Here is a 20,315-nt window from a genome sequence, read left to right as displayed (position 1 = left end):
TTCTGGTTGCAAGGCTATTAGGATAAGCCTGTGTGGGGTATGTTTTTCCCAACCCATTGTCAGGAGTCAGGGTACCATGTGGGCCTAACTACCCCCAGCTGGCCCATTACCTGCCTGATATAAGCAGCTGACCTCTCAGTATTCTTCAGGCCAATCAACATGGCAGGCGCTTGCATCTAACTCTAGTCTATGCTTTACCTGAATTGTTGTTCCTTCCTATTGGTTCCTAGTTCCTGCCTCCTGAATCTTTGCTTCCTGACCATTGGCTTGGGCCCCCTTTCTTAATAGCCACCAGCTCTGGATCCTCTGGGTCACGGTTTTGGTTTGGATCCCTGCTTTCTGCTCCTGACCTAGATCTTGACTCCATCTTGGTGACCACTCAGGTCTTGGTCCCTTTCAGACCTCAGCCTCTTGATCTACCTGTTCTTGATGTCTTGACTCATGACTCTAGCTTGGACCCTTGTTTCCTGAACTTATCTTCTCTTAGCTGCTGAATCCCTAGCTCTGATGCTGACTGCTTGCATTCCAGTTGTCCTCTGACACTCATGGACATTTTTGTTATGTTGTTCTCATTAAAATCAGAATTTTTTTTTTTATTTTATTTTTTTTTTTTTTAATATTAAATCTCAAATGTTCAGAAAATCTACAAAATGTGGTATGTGTCAATCAATATGTCATACTTCGGCAGTTCTTCATTTAAATGTGTTATCTATAATTAGCTTAAATTCTGAAATAAAGTTGTTCTGAATAGGGTGGGGGGAGGGAGGGAATGTGGAGCTTTTCATCTTTGGAATTGTTTAACCAAAATATTTCATAACTTTGCATAAAACTATTCAGAATCAACTCATTCCAGGAAATGAGCTTTTTTGGTTCCAGTTGTGAGAGGGGGAAGAAAGTGCTGTTGAAATATTCCTGTATAGCTCTACCTGAGACTTGGGGGAAAAAAATAAATTCTTAACTACTATTACATTAATATTTAGTTACCTCCCTGTGCTTCCCTTGTCCACACATCAAAAAAGTGCCAAGCATATACAGCCTCTTATTGACTTTTGGATATTTAGCACTTCTGAAGATCAAACGGGTATATAGGGAACGTTGGTCTTCATTTTTAATGTTAATTAATACTATTATCGGAGAAACTATTCTAGATGAATTTTTGTTAATCATCTCATGGTATGAAAAATCATTGCCAAGACAAACTCATCTACTTCCCCTCTTCCTGGCAAGTTGTGGTATTTATACCAATTTATACTACGCTGCAGTAATTTATACTTTGCTTTTTTCTTTGAGGATACATTTTAAATAATAGTTTCTGATCTCTTTTTCTCTCGGTTCCTGGCAATGACAACAGCCATTTTAGTTTGCTCTTTTTTTTCCCCCCAAGACGGGTAACATCCTGTCTAAATTCTTGTGTGTTCTCGACATTTCTGGGAGTGTCATACTTTTCTGGCCTCATCTAAGATGACTCTTGTCATTCTGCTTTCTGTGTGTATGATAGACAAGTATCTACATACTAAAGCAGAACATTTCTCTTTTTGTTTTTGGTAAGCTAGAGCTTACTCGAGTACATTGGACAAAACAAGTACCAAAGAAAAAAGTACTTTGTTGGCACAGCAGTCAAAGCACTGACTTGAATTTCTCTTTAAGTGACTTACTGAGTTAACTTATTTGGAAGCAGTGAAATGAAATACAGCAAGTGCCCAACATGTCAAGCAAGAATGAATATCCTTAAATAAAGAGTGAATTTGATATCAGGGAAGTTTCTGTTCTTGCCCAATGTTCTTAGATGGAATGGGTGGTGAAGGAAAGTAGTTAATCTTAAAGATTATAGGGTTACCTAGCTAGAAGGCCAAAATATTTTATACAAATAAGTTTTCAAGTCAGAACCTTAAACATTGTATTAACATTCTATGCCGAAGTCAAATCTAAGCTGTGTTTTGTTTTGTTTTTTCTCCTCACACTATACTAGGGTCTCCTGCTGCTCCTGAAAAGAGTTGACTTCATAGCAACAGGATTGGGCTCTTCATGGACAAGCTATTCCTCCTGTAAGTAAGCTCTCACTCCCTGAAATGTTGTGTGAAGGTGGACTTTAGTAAAAAAAAAAAATAAAATAAAAAAGGAAGTGTGTATATTTGCATGTGTATAGCCAGATCTGATCAGGAATCCTATGGTGACAAAATGGTGACTTGTCCAAAAAGGAGCTGGAAGGGACAGGAACACTGCACTGCCTGATTTTGAGAAGTTTTCCTGTCTTTCCTGCTTTCTTTTTCCATCACAACTTGACCCAAGCAGAAGGTAGAGGGACAGATCTCTAACTGGGGTTTATTGGCTTCAGTTGAATTAAATGGATCAACAGCAGCTGAGGATCTGGCCCAAAATTATCAATGGAAGCTGAGTTCTAAACCTGAGATTATCATCTTTGACTTCCCATCGCCACACAGAAGAAGTGGGACAATTGACCAGAATTTACAACTGTGATTAGGCACATCAAAGATGCTAGGTGATATTCAGAAAGATGTCAAACAAGGCCTGGTTGCTAAACAGCTTGCTCTTTTTATCTTTGTTTTCTTCTTACATTCAGTAACCACCAGGAATAGCATGTAACTGGGGCAATTATGTATGCATTACATAAATCCTTCTCTGTTTCCTTAACGGATGTAAACCCATGAAATAAAATCTGTGCTTGGAACTGTAGCTAGTCATCTCTATATCTTGAGGGGACTGGTTTCCCGGGCCCCTACTGTGAAGAATTTGATGAGGCAGGTGAGTCTTTACAACACTTGGCAAATCTGATAACAGACGCACAAAACCGTGTGATTGTAAATCTCTGTTGAACCATCAACTAAAAAGTATGCATGCTGCCATGTATTTAATATGAAGCCATGAAAGTGGATTTATGTACCTTCTAATGCACATGGATACTTTTCCCCTTACTGATGACTCTCTAATAATATTACAAAAACAATTTAGTCTCAGTCTGATGCATGACTATACAACCATTGAGAATGCAATGATGTGGAGCAAGGGAGATGCATCTCCAGAGCCATGACTTTGGGGCCTGCTCTAGATTTGTACTGAAGATCGCCTCCAGTCAACCCAGTGGTCCAATGGACTGTCTTGGTGTGGGCAGTCCTTTGGACTATTTCCCTACGCGCAGATGTGTGCCCACCCACCCGTACGTTCTTATTATACTGAGGTCCTTCTTAAAGTGACAGTATACACTATGTCGTGTCACTTGCACTCATCCTCCCTTTAGGAGGGTTTGGCTGTTACCTTCTTTAAGAGAATAAAAAATTGAAGAAGCATTTGGCTTTTGTTTAGCTTTTGCTTCCCTTTACAGAAACTGTTAGCATTGCAGACAAGTTTAGAGAATGTTAAGTTTTGGCTTACTAACGGGAGGCGCAAAGATACTGCAATCTGGTCTCAGTATAATGAGCCCCTTTGTTATATATAAATACTATCATGCTAGCCTATATACAGCAAAGCTTTGGGATGTTTTATATTAACAATGCACCAGCACTAAAACCTCAGACAACTCTAAAAAGGCACTAATTATTATTATTAGTGTTTTACACTAACAATAAATGTCAAATGGAACCCTGCAAACAAATAACTACCTGTCACTAAGTGAATGAAAAGCAATCTTAGTAAAGTGAATTAAAACCCAAACAATAGAAAACTCAACAGGCAAGCACTACTAGGGTGGCTTAGCTGTATGGTTGATGCAGTGCTCTTATAAGAAGAGCAGTATGTCCTTGGTTGTGACAGTCCCAATAGTCATGTCTTTTCGTTGACACACAGGGCACCTAGTTAGTGGGAGGTGTATAAGCTGATATCAGCTGAAGTGCATCAGCTCTAAGAGACACTTAGTCATGGTAAATGGAAATTGGATACCAGTGGGGATTTAGCTGTTTTATTTATTGTATTGGCTGCAGTGCTTTTGGGGTTTTATCAGTGAAAAATTAAAGTTGGACAGTAGAGCATATATTTGTTTTGGTGACATATTTCTCTTAAATTTTTCAAAGTACTCTGAATGTGTCTCCCAAAGACTTATTTTTTATAGATTGTACATTTTATTTTTCAATCTTCATTTATCTTTGATATCTGATTGACATTTTCAGGACACTCTAATCCTTTCTGCTGAAGGAAGCTCTGACAGTGGCAGTTCTGGCAATCAGCTTCAGAGAGCTCTTCACAGTCTGTTCTTACAACAGGGATGAGGTCTATGACTTAAGAGCTGAAAGGAATTGAGATTTAGTCAGTGGTAAGGGACAGGGGCAGACTACCTAGATGGCAGGATGATCCTCCCTTTGATAACGCCTAGAGTTTCAGGACTTGGCTCTGTCTATGTAAGGCTGCAGTAACCTTCTGAACTGGGTGGAGTGTGAAAAATGGCATAAATGAGATTAGAATCTACTCTGAGTCTTTGTGATTTAGACCAGTAAGTTTTTAAAAGAAATGCTTTGTGTGTGTGTGTGTATTTCTAAACTCTAGTACGTTAAATATGTCTCGTATGCTGAAAAACATGGAAAGAACAGACCAAGAAAAACATTCGAATGGTTTCCTTTTTCTGAATCCCTTCGATCCAGAATTCAGGGTGGATGCTTTCCAAAAGCAGATGCCCTCACAAAATTTCCATGCATTTCTTCGTTGTAATTTGAAGTAGACCGGTGATAGCAATGTAAATGAGAAAAAAAATGCTTATTTTTATTAAAGGAAATTTGGTTTGAGTTGAGCACAAAGGTTTGGGTCAACTATTATGGTCTCTGAGTGAGTTTACCCAGTGCTCTAGTTTCTTCTTTTGGTAGAAAAGTTTTTCCTTTCTTGGGAAGTTCTTGAGGTGGGACCAAGCGTAACAGAAGCCAAAATGGTAGACTTATTTGGGCTTCCTTTGCTATGCCCATCTGCAAGTTAATGTATATGGACATTGGTTTGTTAAATACATCCTTATCGCTGCCTTTATTTACTTGGTCTAATAAAAGATATCACATTTAACAAAACAACCTTGCCTGCCTGGGTCAAGTCCTGCCGTTAGTCATGTATGTGCAAACCATCTGAAAGTGGTGAGACTAGGAGGCACCTATCAAAAGGCATCTCTTTTGATGAGGTGACAACAAAGACGACGACTCATGCATAGGACTGTTTTTCAATAGCAATTTTTGTTTTCCTTCAAAATTTTCCCACCAAGCGTCAGCAGCTCTTTCTGTCTATTTTGAGTTTTATTTAGATTAACAAATTCCACACCCTCGCATACAGAAGCAGAATACAGTGAAAACACAAGCTGCCCTAACAGAGCAATATCCAATAAACATTATGCTGCTCGGAGATATTTGCTGTTTAATCACCCCACAAAAGGACTTGTTCAGCCAAAAGATGTCAGATAGCATCTTGCTAAAGGCAATGGTGCCAGTAGAGCTTGCTTCCAAGATAATGTAGCTATTTTTTTTCCCCTTCCATTTGTTTTGTATTATGGATATTGGCCTCTTGTATCCTATGAGAATCTAAACTTACCCAAATGAGATAAACTTTAGCCCATTATCTTAATGTGTTACTGTATTCACTAGGAAAATAACTAAGGTGACATAAAGCAAGATACTATGCTGCAACATCTGCTACTGTATTCTGCAGTTCTATTTACAAATAAGTATCACTGTAGTAAAAGACAAGCATAAACTTCCGGATTCCCTGAGTGGGATACCATTTTGAAAAGTCCCATATGACTCGGTCACTTTCAAATACAACTTAGGCCCTTGGGAGCCTAAATCCCTTTAACACCTATGATATGGAAGTTACTTGGATCCCTAGAAGCTTATGAAAATGGGACTCGCATACTTTTGAAAACTTTATCCTAGGTAATCAGGAACCAATTTTTAAGAAAATATGCAGGTATCAAACCACATCGATAAGTACTTTGTGGAATGCCAATACATGGAAATAAGGCACTTCTGTGAAGGTATCTTTGATACTAAGTACCATGTCTAAGCACTTAAAATCATCTCGAATAGTAAGAATCCCATTGGAAGTTAGTGGAATTCAGGCTCTTAAGTGACTTGGATGGTCTTCCAAATTCTAGCCCAGGTCTCCACCGTGCTAGCCTTCGTGCATACACAGAGGCAGGCACTAGTTTGAAAAGCTTAGTCAACGGCATTAACCTCATTTTATAGCTGGGTAACAGAAAGAGAGCATATGTGAATTATATGTGAATATGCTGCTGTTTAGGATTCCCTGTCTTTTTCTGCTAAACACTTTTGTCACTCCTACCTGTTAAAGTAATCCCTTTTCCTTGTTTACCAACCCAAAGCCTTTCTCTTTTTCAGTGTCACCTAGGGCCTTTTGTCGTCTTGTGCATCTTTTGAGGCAAGGAAGGGGTTTGTTGGCTGTTGATAAAGCACCTTGTGTCTTCAGCACGTTTCTAGTAACAATTTACTGTGATATGTAGATGATTTTCTGTAATAATAGTAATTTATTACATGCCTGTCAAACAGGGTCTTGGTGCGTGTGCAGAAGTTTAAGCATTTGCTGACCGATACGACTACAAGATGCCGGTCTGCACTTCTATTTCACCTGCTAATGATAAGTCAGTTGAGGGCTACAAAGCAAGTACGTCTGGAAGGGAATTCCTGGGTCAAATCTAATCCCTTGCTATTACAGACAATCATGCTGCATCTCTTAAACTGACAAGGTTCATCTTGAAACTAGTTAGGTTTTTACTCATACTACTCCTACTGACAAGCTATTCCAGAACCTCATTCCTTGGATGGTTTGTTCTGATTTTGAGTCTAAATTAGTTCACAGCCAACTTCTACCCACTTATTCTTCTACCTATTTATTCTTCAAACATTGTCGCTTCGCGCTTCTCTTCTACATCCTGTCACCCATTCTTCCCCTGACATTAACTAATTTGATGAATCAATAGGGAGCAATCATACTCTTTCAGCCTTCTCTTTTTCTAGTCTTTGTAAAACAAGCTATTTAGATTTCTTTTTTGGCCTTCTCATTCCCCGACCATATTAGTAGCCCTCCTCTGCACATGTTCCAGTTTGAGTCTTTCTTGAACACGAGCGATCAGAACTGTACACACTATACCCATGTATATACTTTTCCAGATGGAGGTCTTATCAGTGCCTTTTGCAAAGGCATTTGATATTTTTTCCTATCTTTTCTACACGGCCCGTTGCACCTTCGGGTCTCATTTACTTTTTTTATGGGCATATCACATTGGTGGCTTATAGTCCTCCTGTGATCAACTAATATAGTCACATCTTTTTCACTGTGATTTCCAAACTGAGCTCCCAATAACTTCTTGTTGTTAGACCCTAAGTGCATGGCCACAGAATTTCATCCCATTTCTATTACTCCAGTCCTTAAGCTCATCCTGTTCTTCCTGTACAATATTCCAGTTCTGTTCTGTATTAAGCATGTCTTCCACCTTTCAGTTGATAAGCAGACTTCATAAACATATTCCTACTTATTGTGAGAAGTAATGCAGATAGTAAATAAGGTTGCTCCCAAGACAGATGATTGAGGAACTCTTTTAGTAACCTGCCTCTAAGTTCTCTTTCTGCTCCCCTCCCCGGCCACTTTGCTACCTAGTTGAGGTCAGTTGTTTTGGGTAAAAATAACTCCATTGCTATGCCTCGGCAGACTCTTTCTTTCCAATGGGAAAGCAAGGAGGTTATTTTACCTGTTACACAACTCAGGTTCATCTCTGTAGCCACTGACACTAACCATGACTTCTCCACTGTTCCCTTCCCAATTCTGACTAGATCAGTGGCTCCCAACCTCGGGTCACGACCCGAATGAGGGTCGCGGGAGCAATGCCAGCGGTGCCGCACACAAAGAACGGGCCACACCGTGTGCCAGGAGCTCCCCTGCCCCCAAGTTGCTGCCTCCACACCGATTGCAGCAAAAAACCTTGGGAACCACTGAACTAGATAATATCAATGGGAAGATGGCTCAGCAGCTCTTCTGGCCTCCGTGGAATGAGACAGAAAGGACACTCCAAGCCACCTAAAAATTCCTGTCTATTATTATGAGGGCTGTGCCTCTTGCCTTCAAAGTTTAATGAGCTTTTATTTTTATTTTATGTTTATGTTAATTTAAAGTCAAAATTTGACATCTTTTTTTTTTTCCCCCTAGATCCAGCTTCCCAGGAGTCTAACTACCTTCTTCCTAGCTGCTTCTAGACTTCTCACTGTTATATTATATGAGCCCTTCCAAAGTGTTTTATATATTTATCCTCACAATATTCTTGTGCTGTAGGGGAAACCCTATCATCCCTGTTCAATAGAAAAAGAACTGATTTGTTCAAGAAAGTCTGTGATGGAGAGTATAGGGTCATTTCCTGCTTCTAAGTCCCAGTCTAGTGCCTTATGCTTTAGGCTCTTATCCACTAACCAATCAAGTTTTTCCTTAAGGTCTCATTTTACTGTTTCTTTTGTCTCACCATAGGCATTATAGCTACCCAACTTGAAAAGATGCAGCTTGGTGGAAAGGGCACCTCCACAGAGATTCATAACCCTTTGTTGGACTTGTGCACCATTGTATTAAGAATAAAACCCAGTTTTCTTCCCCAAGTCCACTCGTTTGGAGTACATGAATAGGAGCTCTGCCTTTCTCACTGAAATGGAAGCCGTGGCCTTGGTTGTTCTCCAAGCCATCAGACTTCTAGCTGAAGTCTTATCTCTGGCATTTTATGCAGGGTTCACCGGAGGTAAGCAGCAGCAGCCCTGCAAGCAGAGAGATCCAGCACTTCTTATGAAGAGACTTGCAAGGGAGCAAACTGATCTCTTTTGAAAGCTGCAATGTTGATTGAAGTGCAGGACATGACTTCACTTGACACTATGTTTATCTGGAAAAGTTTTCATGCAATGGTTCATTTTGTTTAAAAAGCAGGCTGTACTCAGTTACTAAGAACATCCAAAGTGATTTTTTTCAGAAGAGGATAGTGTTGGTCTCACTTTGTTCCTGTTCAAGTCGAGAGGAAATCCTAGAAAGAGGACCCTGTCCCATGCTACCAAAGAAGAAGAAAAAACAAAACAAACAAACAAAAACCCCATAGTCCCTTCCAACCTGGCATGCAGCTGGTGGTTCAAACGGTGATGGAAGGAAAAAGAAGTCCTGCAGATCTATTCATTATAATGTAATGTTTTAGTCATATTTGGAGAGCTTTTGCTAGAAGAATAGGTTTGAGGTATCTGTGTGTAAAATCTTGTACAATATCTTTGATTTCCTGAAGGACGTTACCTTCTTGCAATCTTTACATTTCAATCCCTTTAGCAAAACTTTCAGTTCTCATTTCAAGGCTGGTAAAATAATAAATACTGAGCAAAGAAATCTTAAGTGAATCCAAGCATTTTATTAACTGATTTTTTTTTTTTTTTTAAGTGCAGATGCATCGGCTCTTGTCATCTCTCATTTAATAATTAAAGCAGTTACCCCGCTAAGCTGCTGACCAACACGGCAACCTTCTGCAAAGGTATTTATTGATCTAGAATGGCATCAGATATGATGCTTTTGCCCTAGTGCTTGGGTGCTTGGACAAATGTTTATTAGAAACTGCATTACATAAAACATTGACATTCTTCAAGTGAGTATGAAATACCAGCTGTGAGGTTATTTCTGGGCACTACTACACTATCAGGGGTGAAAAGAGGCACTAATTTACAAATGTGAACTCAATGAAGTTGAAAAATTTCACTCTGGCAAATTAGCTTGTGATCAGGTGAGACTAGATCTTTCTTTCTCCTTGGCCTAATGTTTTGAAGCATTTAGTACCTACCAGTCCCCACAGGGTGCTCAGCATTTCTGAAACTCAAGCTGTATGATCCTGTGGTTTGATTTGACAATTTAACTTGTGAAATAGGGAAAATCGTGATAATTAGATAAAAATGTGATTGAACTTGGTTTAGAGGTTGAGTCTGCCAGTTGCTATTGCAAATGCTTTCTTGAGCCTAACTAAATGGTCAGAGTCAATTTAATATGTGTTGCTTCCGACACTCAGCAATTTGCTCTTAGGGCAAGCCATTTGCCCTTTTTAAACTAGCCATTTTAAAAAGGCTGGATTGTGCAGATCACTTTTCATGCAGTTGATGTATGCTATTTTTGTTGTATACAGGTGGTTAGCTGCGTTATTCTGGAGTCAGGCAGAAGGTGGAGTAAAAGGAAGGACTTCTTAGAGACCAGTGGCTCAGAGTCGGGTGCTTATGTAGGCCACAACCTAATTTGTCAAATGCTAGGAGTGGAGCTAGAATCTGATGAAGTAGGTAGTGGCCTCCAAAAGCTCAGGCCTCACTGAACCAGCTCTAAAGTGCCACGTGTGTTTTTGTGCTTGCGTTCCCCACCCTCAGCATGTCACTTCAAGTCCATATAATTTTAAATGAAGAAATTTGTAATAAATTGGCATGAAGGGAATGGATAACAGGAGGCTAGAGCTTTGGACCCATCAACTTAAGAGGAGTAACTCGGGAATTGCACTTTGTCTTCTGCTGAGATTCAGATGGTATATTTGACCAGTCCCAGAGCTCCTTGTTGGCTTGAAATAGTTAGGTCTAAACATGATGCGCCATAACTTTATCCTCAGTTAATAGGCTATCTCATAAGTATGGACATTGCCGTACTCCCAGGGATGTCTCTGTGCTAAGCTAGCAACATTTACTCTTTTCAACTTGAACTTTGGAGAGTCGGAGAGGAAGTTCTTAAGGATTAACTACGTGGTTTTGCAAGCATCCCAATAGTTCTGCGTTCCCATTGAACTGAAATAATGGACAGTCCCTTGAATCCCTCTATTTTATATTTAAAGTCATGTAGCAGGAATATAGTCACTCCTGTTTGCGATTTTCATTTTCGGGCCTTTCTAATGAAAAGAAATGTTCACAAAGTTCTGGCATGTTTAAAAAGACATCCTTCATCCCCTCTCTCTCTCCTGTAAAGCAGTTGCTATCAATAACATCAAATCTTGGATTAAGTTGGTTCTGTCTTTAGTGAAGGCAGCTTTTTTTCCCCCAGTTTATACCTAACTCTGTCAAGGGAGTCTCTGTTACCAGGGCAGTCAATTTTGATTTGTATATCAATAGTGTTGTGTCAGTAGCCAGAGGGTATGGCAACAGGGCTTTCCATAAGCTTTTATTGGTGCTGCTGCTGCTGGAGGATTGTTTCAAATTAGCTGTAGTCTCATAAAAGTACAGTATAATGTTATGTCCTGCTTGTAAACAAAATGGTGATTAGTTAATTAGTGCAGTAAGAGAGGCAGGCAGATTTCTTGAGAGGGTAGATCCTTGACCGTTCCTTGGAGGTCTAATTCTCTGAATGTTTGAGAATGCTGTAAATCACCTTTTTATTACTTTGGACTAAATACACCCCAGGCTCAATGCAGTGAAGCATGCTTCCAGCAGCAATGAATTTGGCCCTCTAGGTCTGTCTCATTTTTGTCCTTGAGCATCGGCTGTTGAGTAATACTATGGAAGTGTCTGTGGGATACCTGCTTGAGGTGGGCTGAAGCCGTTTAAATTGGATTCCTACCTAGATTGCAAGCAACCCCAAATTAAGTGGCTTCATTCCCAGTTCTTTAGCATGCAGGAAGTAGAGTGGGTCAGAACATAGCCGTCATTTCTTTAAAGGAACAGAATGCTTTTTCCACCCCTGATTCTCACAGACTATTTCTAGGATTATGATTTTTAAAAGGTATTTCTTTTTCTTTCCAACTGAAATCCTGAGGATTTTTTTTTTTTTTTAAATCCGCATAAGTGTGTATGTGTTTCCAACTGCCTTGATTTAGTAGTTTATTTTGTCACACATACCCGGCATATGTAAGTAGTGGCTCATTTGTATACTTAATAAATGCCAAATCCATGCAGATTTTAAAGCCCAGCATTATAATGTACACTGCTATATTTTAATTTCCCACTATATTTAATTTCACTCCTATTAAGAGTTTTATACCTGTTCACATCCACTCTATATTTAACCCTTTCATTTTAATTTATCATTACGTTCTTTTATAGAAGTCTGAGCCAATAATAAATAGGCCAGGCAACGAGTCCCATCTCCTGCCATTGCTGTAGCCAAGAATTTGTTGGGACATTTTCCATTCTCTATCCCAAGGTGGTATAAATGGAAAGGAAGCAGTTTAATATGTTGACAGCCAAAATGTCTGAAAGACAAGGGAAGCCTAGGGATAGGATAAAAAGTAAATCATTTTTTGGATGAGTCAGGACAGTCTTCCTCGAGGGAATAGCAACAATCATTTCGTTGCCTTCATACAAGATGGAAGAGAAACAGCCATACAGTGGGAAAAATCTTGCATTGTTTCTAGGGCCTAAGCTGATGTCTGTTGCATGTTCATATGAGGAGGCCAGGATGGAGATCTCAAACAGCAGGACGTATCTGTTGGATCACTAGCCAGCATGGGAAACAATTCTGGGAGGCAGGTTACTGAAGGGCAAAGAAGAAAAAGGAATGTAAAAACAATCATTTAACAGGAAGAAGACAAATCAACTTGGTTTTCCACCAGGCAACAGGGAACTTTGCAATTCTGTGAAATCTGTGGAGACAGAATAACAGATTGCACAGAATAGCAGATTACAATCCTGAAGCAACCGTGGTTCTTTCAGGAGGGAGTGTAATGCTTTTGTTAACAAATGTCATAGTTATGCAGTGGAACTCAACCCATAGGGTACAAAATCGGTGTCAGACAGCTAGAATTCAATACCCAAGCTATGAGGTCATAGTCTACACAATATCCTTGAAATCCACCAGTTGTTAGGATTCCTCGCATCCTTCACTTCCCAGGACACTAACTGGGGAGGTGTCTACACTGTAGTCTACAGGGCAATGTAGAGATCCTTGAGCTAGCGTTAAAACTAACTCAGGTGCTGAAAAGCTCCCGTCAAGCATTGGCTATTTTAATGTACTTCTTGGCAACGCATTTAAACTTCGCTGCTAGAGCTCAGCCAAATGTTGTTGTAGTACTACGCATTATGCACCCGCTCCATTTCTTCTCTGACTAAAAGGGTGTAGAGCTCTTCAGACATGCTCAAGAGGAAAAGTGAGGAACAGGTTGGGCAGGATTTTGCTCCAGGCACTCTTTGCCATTTTCTGTAGCCTAGAGCTAATGGTCACTGGAGGACTTTTTCAAGGAATTTCTTGAATACAAAGAACTTTAGGCTTCGTGTTAGCTCCATGCCCACTTCAGTCCTGGGAGCTGGTGATTACAATGGCAGGCCCGGGTGGAAAAGATGCTTGGCCCGATCAATGCCAATAACCCACTTGTCTAGATCTACCTTAAATTGGATGAACAGATGGAAAGATTGGTAGACTGGTGCTTGAAAATGTACAGATGATGTCATGAAGATGGATATGTGGATTGGATTTGAAGATGCAAAACAATTATTGAAAAGCCACCTTGGGACTCCTTATTTATTCCATAATATAAACTGGATTATTCATTATGTGGGAAGGTGAAAGTCTTTGCTTTTGCAATTGTGCCTTAGTGAATAATCTGGAACGTTATGAAAACAGTGAATTCATCTGTTCATGAATAGTGTGGATATTTTTGCTTTTGTGCCATACCCATCCACAGCAATATTTTTTTTGTATTAAATACTATGAATCCACTTCACCTGTCAGCACTATTCAAAACACAAAATGCTGCATGAATAGGAAGGATGTTCTGGGATCTCTCAGATGATTACTGTTGCTAGGAAAACCACTTCCTGATATCTTTGTGCTCAGTGTCTGTGTCTCTCTTTGTGTACAGCTTTCAGTGACAGGCAAATTCATATCAAGGCATTGGGAAGAAATGGGAAAAGTTTAGAAATGTTTAAAGAACACTGCTTAAAGTTAAAAGATGTGTGTCATCTCAAATAATAGTTAAGAGTTATGATTTCTTTCCTATGGGGGCTTATTGTTATCAAATTAGCAAGAATTGCAAGGGTTAGTAGTGATGCATTCTAGGGTTGAATTAAATCAGAAAATGGTTAAGATCTCAAAAATGCACTAAACTTATTTGGAGTTGTCATAACAAAGGGACCTCTGCTGAATGGTGACTAGTGTTGGTTTCTGGTTTCTCTGTTTAAAATACTTAAAGGTAAGCTTCAATGAATATAAGTGGTCAGGGAACCAGGTTGGACTTCCATGCATATTTGTGACTTTTTGCCCCTTTTTAAAAATCATAATGTTAATCTGCTATGATTAATATTATCTGAGCTTCAGGTAGAGATAGGAAAACTGATGTTTTGAGTATGGAACTGAATAGAGATCTTCTTGGATTTAAATACAGAACGCATGAGCCTCACAAGTATTATTATGTCCAGATGGGTGATCTGACTCTTAGTGCACACTGGTGATCACACCTTTCATACAGGGATTACAAACGCTTTCCAAAAGTGGGGTATATATGAAGATGGGGGAAACTGAGGCACAGAGCATTTATAAGCATCAAAGATAAGGAAGTAACCAATGTCCTAACTTTACAAGAGCTCGCTTGAACCATCATGAAACATGTTTTCCTGTTACTGGCATCCCAATGACTGGGTTTTCGCTAGAGAGAGTTTGGTATGGGTGATACTTCCTGATGTTCAAAATGTGGGATACATTAAAAGGGAAATTTGGTCCAGGGGGTACACCAGGTGAATAAGAAATAAAAATGGGAATCCTGAAGCAACTCACCTTAATGAGGTATGGATAACTAACAGGTTGGTAGAGATGATTGGGAAACCTTTTCCCTTCTGTGAAAAACTTTTCCAACATTTTCATCTGATTTTTTTTCAAAAAGTGCTGCTGTTTGATAACCAAAACCTTAGACATTTTCACTGTTTCATATTGCTTAGAGAGATTATGCGACTTGGACAAGAGGGGCAGATGCACAGGAGACTTAAGGTGGCAAATCCGACCTTAAGTCTCCTGTGCATTTGCCCCTCTCATCTGAGTTGCATAACCTCTCTGTGCAACAGCCACTTAGCTGTCCCATGGGGACAGTAGTGCAGCGGTATGTGGTTCAGCAATGTGTGTTGTGAAGCTTTATTAATGTAGGCTGGGTTAGCTCCTCTCCCCAACCTATTTTCAGATACCAATTTACATGGGCAAAAAAGTACTTTTGTGTGTTGATCTGTAGGTCAGCATTAAAGTACGTGTCGCCAGCATTATACTCAACTAGCACATTTATATAACCCACTGGCTAGGGTATGTTACAAGTTCCCCTCTGTGCCCCATCCATAGAGACATAATTCTTCCAGTCCCAGTTACAGAGGTGTGGCTTTTTAGTTCAAGCTGCAGCAGCTCATCTGTTTTATCTCTAGAGGTGTCCAGTTTTAATCTCTGGTACCCTGGTCAAAATGTCATCTGTCACATCTGCACAAAAGGCCTTTGCATAGAGATGTTACCACTGAAGCTCTTCTGCCTTTGAAGGTAACTTTGCTGCAGAGCTGTGATGAATTTGTTCATACCACCAACTGGATAAGATGATGCTGTTGCTCAGAGCAGAGCTGACTGCATGATGGATAGATTAGTTTTATCTCCTGCACTTGGTTTGAACTGGTCTGAATGGATCATCTCCCCCAAAAAATGAATTTGTGGCTCTACTGCCTGTCTTAAGGAGAACAATGGCTCCCACTGGATTTTAGTCCTATTTTTTCCACTCTCAAGCTGCAACATCCTTTTAATAAACCAGTTCCCAGCCAAGCACAGTCTTTTCTCCCAACACTCTAATTCTTTAAAATAGCAGAAAATTTATTCTGTTCTCTAGGGTCTTTAAGTCAATGTTTTAAAATTCTAAGAAAGTAAGCGGAGTATCCTCCTCTGTCATAGATCCAAAAAAAGTGGATATACTGCATTTAAAAAAAATGAACTAGCTTAACCGTTCTAGTGATAAAGAACTAGTAGTTATCAAAGAAAAAAAGTTTGTGTGTGCTCTGACTGTGGATGAGGCATAGAGGCTTTTTTCTGTCTTGCCATCTCTCTCCAACTCTTTCCCTTCATCTCCACTCTCCCCCTGCATCGTTGTTGTTTGTATTGCAATGACATCTAGATGCCTCAATCAAGATCAGTGCCCCTTTGTGCTGGGTGCTGTAGAAACACATAATAAGAAACATTTTCTGACTTGTAGAGCTTATAGTCTAAACAGACACGACAGGCAAAGTTTGGGGGCGGAGGATAAAGAAAGGCATCCCTTTTCACATCTCAGCTCTAAGGATGGGTAACTGAACTTATGGTCACGTAGGCAGTGGATGAGAGAGCCTGGAATTGAACCTCAGTTTTCTCTTAGTCCATCTTTAACCACAATATTATTTTCTCTCTCCCTCTCTTTCTCCCTCCCTCCTCCATGAGCCCTAGGAAAAAAAAACAACTCTCCCAAGTAATATAACTGCAGTTTACGTAAAACAATCTATCTGCTTTCAAAAAAATAGCTGATTTAAATAATTAAAGCAGCCAGTCAGTGTTCAGGAATTTCACATTTGGTGACTAGTTTCCCTCCCCTTTTTTTCTTTTGTGCTGGAGGCAGAAATTTCAAATCATTGTGTGGCATGTGTACCCCCCACTGCCCACCCACCGACCACTTTCTCTCCTACTTCCCTTTTTTCTGTAACAATGACTCATGGCATTTAATTGCTTTCTGTCTTTGGTGCATATCAGTTGAGAAAGCAATGCAAAAGGACTTAGAAATAATGGTGGAGGTGGTGTGTGTAAGGGGGGAGGAAGGGACATCCCAGGTTATCTGGTGTTCTACATGTCATTTTTGCTTTTGCCAAGTATAACAAAAATTGGCTTCATATGGCACTATGAAGCAAAAGTAAAGGCATATTTATATAACAGTAAGCTCAATGGGTGATCCTTATTTATTGGAGGTTAATCAAAGAGGTGGGACAATTTGTACCTTCTGATTTTTTTTTTTTTTTTTTATTTATTTTTTAATTATTCCATTAAGTGCATTATTCAGCTTTGTATGAAATACATGTGCTACTTTATTCTGCATTTTGATTTTATACGAGTCAGATCAGGCACTGGGCTGTAGAATGACTGTACCTACAGTACAGTTACTTGCTCGGGTATAAAAGGAGGCAGTGATTTCAGAGAGAGCCCTACACCAATCCTGTATCTGGGGAGTGAATAACAAAGCTTAGGGGTTCTCCTGGAGAGCCTGACTAGCAGCCCCCACTTTCAAAATGAGGACTTCCAGCTCAAGTGTCTTTGAGCACAGTTGTGACAGCTTTTCTTGCAGAAAGAGGTGGGCAGGACTTCTTATTAAATAGTAGAAACCAGAAGTTCCTTGTCACTTTAGGCATTTGTTTTTTAAGGATCATTTCTTCTGACTGATATAGGGAAGAATGTAAAACTTAGCTCTCAGCGACTGAATAATAAATGATTGAATAGCAGAAATTCAATAGGGCTTTTTTGTGAATAAAATGGCAGAGAAAATAACCATTTTTCTGGATAATTCCCATTCATGGATAGCTCCTTTGGGGAAGTAAATATCTTGCCACCTGCAACTCTTTTTTTTTAAGGCTGTTGTGTAAATGCCAGTATTTCACATTAGATTTGGAAATGAGCATTAAAGAAGATGTTGTTTGAAAGTTTAAAACAAGAAAGAAAAACCCTGCATCAAAGATACCAGTGCTTTTTTCTGCGTGTTCTTCTGAATATAGAGTTGGCAAACTCTGAAACCACTTTATTGTGCTTGAATTCATAAAAATGTATGATAATATCAGTTGAGCAAATATTTAAAGAGCAATCCATCTCAGAGTCTTAGACTCTCTCCGTCTCAAGCTCTCTGAGAGGTACAGTGAGGTGCAATGGCTAAAACAGTAGCTTTCTTTCAAGGTAGCCCTTGGATTACACTCAGTACAGCCAATGACGTGGAAGAGAAAAGCTGCCTATATTTGCATGTACGCCTGATCCTGAATTGGACAGTTTGGGGTGCTCAGTCAATACAAAGCAACCAGAATCTAGGCAAAGGACTGAGCCCTAGGGCCTACGTCTGATGTGTAAGACCTCTCTACCAGAGCCAAACTCCAAAGAGATGTTATGTTCTGATCCATACGATCTTCTCTCTTTGCTTCTCTGTGTTTACCTCTTTTTGGCTAGGGACAGACATTACTCACAAACCGGTTTAAAATGATCAGAAACTGGTTTAAGCCTGGATGTCTGTTCTGTTACAGTGGACATAAACCAGTTTGAAAATGGTTGAAACTGGTTTGAGATAAACCTGGTTGAATGTAGTATCAGACGTAACTGATTTGGGTCAGACTGGTTTATGCAATATCTGTACCAGAACCCTTCCTGGTTTAACTTAAACCAGAGTCCCCTAGCATCCCAGATGCTTTGCAGCCCTGGGTGAGGCTCTCTTCTCCCTGGATGGAGCTCTGGCAGAGACTGCAGGCACAGCAGGGTCTGCCTGGCTTCCCCTGCCCCTCTCCCCCCACCACTCCCTGTTCAAGCAGGGGTTCCCCTCTCCCACGGTGCAGACTGTAGCCAGCATGTGGTATGCTAGTTAATGCTGAGAGGTGTCTGTGTAAGGCAGACAGAACAATGTCTGCTTAGGGAGTTTTGGGACTAAGAGGTCAGCCAGTAATGTTCCTCCTTCCTTCCTCAGAGAAAAAAGTTGTTTAAGAGCTTGAACTAATCAGAGAGTCTTTTGTTTTCTTGATGGGGTGCTAAATGCTGTGCTATCAACTCCCTGCTGGCTCCCTCACTGGTCAGGAGCAGCGGGGGGGGAGGGCACTCCTCCCTAATCAGATCATCCTGCTGGTGCTGGTCACACCCCCCACCCCACCTCAGCTCAGCACTGGAAGGGAAGGGAGGGCTGCTCTAGTAGCCCCCAGCTTCTAGCCTAAGCCACTGCAGGCAGGTGCCTGCATTTTCTCAGTCCAGAGGGAATGTCTGTTCACTTGCAATCCAGTTCAGCCTAGCCAGGTTAAACTAATCTGCAAAAATTGAATCAATTCAGGCTCAGGCTTCCTGAATGTCTCTCCCTAGCCCTAAGGCTCTGATACTGTGTCCATCATTGCAGTATCTGCATTTTGTCCAGTTGCTGGACCCAAAGAAAACCAAGAGATTGCCTGGTTTCTGTCTAATGTGGAAGTAATGTACAGCTGGGGAGGCCACCTGTGTATTAGTGACATTTTTGGTCTGGGGTTTTTAGCCTTTTGGGGCAAGGTGGGGGTGGGGGGATTGGGCTTTACATTAGGGACTCCCTGTAGATGTTGAAGTAGATTGAGGAAAAAGTTAAATGCCCTTTGAGGCTTTTAGACACTGATGCTGAAGCTGCCCTAAACTCCTTAAGGCTTGAAATGTCTGAGTTCCAAATATTTCTTTAGATGTACATCCAAGAAAGCTACACTTAGCTTTTCCACTAACATACCATGGTGTAAATTGGTGTCTGGCACGCTGCCTCCTGAAAAGGCCTCCTAAAATGTTAGAAGATAAATGGCTCCCACTATAGAGAGAGGAATTCAAGCTACTTATTAGTCTTTGATCACACCTTCATGTGGGGGCTGATCTAGTTAAGCACTCAACTCTATCAGTCCCTCAGCACCCTAGGGGCATAGGGTGTTCAGTAGGAATGAAGAATAGTGGGACCCCACAGAAATATTCAGAGCCTCTTGCAATTGGGCTCTTGCAATTGGGCCTTGGTATATTTACCTCTGTGTTTGGCAGCAATTGTTTTGAAGGGTTACCTAGGGCATCTGTAGGTGAGCATCTCCTTTTCTTCTCCTTGCAATGATTCATTAGCTTAATCTTAACTTGTGGGAGTGAAACTGTGGCAACCTTAAGTATATAATTTCCTTCCTATTACATTATTTCTTCCAGTACAGGTGGTACCCAGTGTTTGTCATTTAGGAGTGTCATATCATTACATTGCATATTGCAGTGTAATGATGTGAAATGATTAAATGACAAAATGCCAGTTTGCTGCCAAAAATTTAAAGTGGCATACTTTTATTTGCAGATGGGAAAGCTATTATTAATTTCTGTATGGGTTTTGCCAGAAGAAATAACATAAGCAGACTGAAAAGGGAGGTGGGTACAATCCTTTTCCTAATTTGAACATGAATCATAGGAGTCCTTGTTCATCTCTAGTTCTGATTTTAGAGCATATGTCCAGTGCTTCAGGTACTGCCATGTATCAGTCCAGTCTTTCAAGAAATGAGGAGAGGCAGATGTCAGAATCAACCCTGATTGGCATGTCACTGGAATGAGGAAAGAGAATCTGGTATTTCAGAAAATGATAAGGGGAAAATGGTTTCTGATTGTATTTGTTTAGTATTATGTCTTTGCCAACACGTTATTCAGTGATATTTCTTTGCTGGATTAAAGATAAG

The 20,315-nt window shown here is 40.2% G+C and overlaps 1 long non-coding RNA gene across 1 annotated transcript in view; it reads left to right on the top strand.

The window, feature by feature from the left end:
- Positions 1-1,973: 1,973 nt before the first annotated feature.
- LOC109318724 overlaps positions 1,974-20,315 on the top strand; it is a 77,422-nt gene continuing 59,080 nt past the window's right edge. Inside the window, exon 1 of the long non-coding RNA XR_002103305.1 lies at positions 1,974-2,045. This is a non-coding gene — a long non-coding RNA (uncharacterized LOC109318724). The remainder of the gene's footprint in view (positions 2,046-20,315) is intronic.

Source organism: Crocodylus porosus, unplaced genomic scaffold, assembly GCF_001723895.1.
Source record: "Crocodylus porosus isolate Cpor-Errol unplaced genomic scaffold, CroPor_comp1, whole genome shotgun sequence".
Classification (NCBI taxonomy): Eukaryota; Metazoa; Chordata; order Crocodylia; family Crocodylidae; genus Crocodylus; species Crocodylus porosus.
The sequence above is the reverse complement of the archived record's forward strand: the minus strand, read 5'-3'. Positions and strand labels throughout refer to the sequence as shown.